We start from the raw sequence: 2,687 nt of genomic DNA on the forward strand, positions 1-2,687 counted from the left end.
ACTTGAAACATCATTACTTCTCCTCCGGCTACTAAACAATAATTACCCTGTCAAACTGTTCATTATTATATTAAAACACAGTAACTTCCCATGCTTGGTGCTTTATTCATCCATCACAACTTTTAAGCATTATAATATAGTCTTATAATGTGAAATGCAATTGTTAAAATTGCAATATCGCATTTCACAAATCGTTAAAGGATGACACAATGGCATGGCTAATTTATTTGTGACTTTGTGAAGTTCGATCATGTTTTCTAAAGGAAGTCTGATTGGTATATTGTAGCATGGGGTATCATTGCATATCACAATTTTGGATTTACTTAAAGATGTTTATAATTATTACATGGGAAAAATGTGAAATGCATTTTTCCACAAAGATCCTAAACTTGGGTTGTTTTCTAAGAGTTTTCAAGGCAATTTCTTAGAGTTAAGATTTATTTTTGAAAGACTAAAAAATTTAAAAAGGGTCCCCATTTATATGTCAAATATCAACTATTATTCCTACAAATGGTGGGGGGCAGTTGTTACATAGTAATATAGATGGGAAGCTTCACGTTAAGTAAAAAAGGATAGTGGGAAGCTTGACTGTCACAGGGTAATGTAGGAGGGGCAATTGATTATTGATGGGGGCAAGGGAAAGCAGTTGGTAGGAGGCTTGTGATGTAATCATACTCACAACTTGCAACGTGAGCACTAGGCTACCTGGAACCCTTGTCAGAGTGATGTTAAGGCCAGAAACTCTGGGTGGAGATCCAATTAGGGGGACTTGAGAGGCAAAAGCACTAAGTCTAAGGTAGAGGGTGAATGTTACCTGAACTACAACAGGCATATAACAAGATGCAAGGTGGGTCAGTGAGCTTGGCAAGGGAATGGGTTGGTAGACCTATATAGAAACGAGAGAACTGGAGAGGGGAAAAGGGCACTTCAAGGGGTTGGGGTCATGGCCTTTCCCATTGGGGGCTGTGGGCTCCGACCCATCCCAACATGACTGTGGGGACAATTGGTGAAGAGGAGATGCAAGGCAAGAGGTACCCTACTGCAAACAACAATGAATGGGTGACGTGGTGCATAATTTCAATTATGTGTTTTAATCTAACTCACTTTGGATGTCATCAGTGCTCAGGACACCATCTTATGGCTTATGTTGTGTGAGGTCATGGGCAAAGCAGCAGAGGCCTAACACCGAGGAAAGATAAGGGGTTGAGCACGTCAGAGCCATGCAAGGGCAGAAAATTAGTAGTACATGTCATAACAGAGGTGATAGAGGCTTAAACAATGCAAACTTTGAAATGGGAACTATAAACTCAAAATGGGAACTCTAGCCAAAAAACGCCGAAAAAACATCAAAAATAGTGCTAAAAATGAAAAGTGTGTATACTGGAATGATGGTTTTCTTTTTAGGAACAATTTTCAACCTGTTTTAAAAACGGCAGTGAAAACAAAATTTTTGTGCAAAATACAGCTTGAAAACAAAAAAGTGATGGTAGTGGAACAGTGATTTTTTTTTAGGGTCAATCTTCAAAATTTTTAAAAAATGCTGTTATAGACATTTTTGTGCCTTACAGCATGAAACATGAAATGTCCATATTCTAAGGGATCCAAAGTCCCTAAACATGTTGTTCCTACCCCTAGAGGAACAAGGTCAGCAAACCACAGCACTAAATATCAGTTCTCCACCTGAAAACACTCAAAAACAAGCTAATTCTGGATCATGTCAACTGCTCCACTGAGCATCTGCGCTGAATGTCAACTGCTCCACTGTGTACCTGCATTGAATGTCAACTGCAAAGAAGGCTACCTGCACTGGGCGAGTGTGGCCAAGTGGCACAGTCATTCCTCAAGGTGTCAATGCCCAGGAAGCTTCCAAAATGACACTTGGATCAGAGAATTCGCCTAGTGATGGGTAAGAGGGTCTAGATCTCCAAGTGGACTCAAGAATTGAAGAATAACTGAAGTGGGAGAGGACACTAGTCAGCTTCATGCTAGCCTCAAGCTGACTCATCCTTTCTCCAAAACTCCTATATATAGAGCTCTCTCATGAGGTCTAATGAGGCTGGAATCTTGTGAATGTAAGGAAGTGCTGTTGGTTTGAGTATAGAACTATTGGGTGATTTTCTTGAAGGAGGTGAAGAGGAGATTTATTTCTGCTAGGAGGTGATGCTGGATTGGGCCTTTTATGGTTGTATCACTTCTTGAACTTTACTTCTTCCATTAATAAAGCATTTGAGGTTCTTCTATATGCATGTGTCTCAATGATGTGTTGTTATACTTGTGTATTTGATTTATTCTAATCCTTGAATCAATTATGAATGTATGCTTCTTGTAGTTTCCCTCTCTTGTTATTTTGCAGGATCTTGGTGTAGCTGGGCCAGTGAAAGAGCAAGGAGCTGGGAGCAAGCAGCCAAGAGAGAAGATTGGATCAATCATTAGCGGAAGACATCGGTTAGTGGATCTCTTCCTCCTCTCTCTTACATCTCATAAAGAAGTAATCTCAAATAGCTTTGCTTTGATTGTTGCTGAGGTACTATCACCCTTAGAGTGGGATAGGGTCATTCCGTATTGGATACTTTTCCCAACAAAAAATTGGCGACTCCACTGGGGATCGTATCTTGTTGGTTGTTTGTGTTGTTGCTATTCATTTCATAAACACAGGGAGTACCGAATCGAACTGCATTTGGAGCTTT

Source organism: Pinus tabuliformis, chromosome 4_2 (assembly GCF_031772625.1).
Source record: "Pinus tabuliformis cultivar Carrire ecotype Pingquan chromosome 4_2, CPIR1, whole genome shotgun sequence".
Taxonomy (NCBI): Eukaryota; Viridiplantae; Streptophyta; class Pinopsida; order Pinales; family Pinaceae; genus Pinus; species Pinus tabuliformis.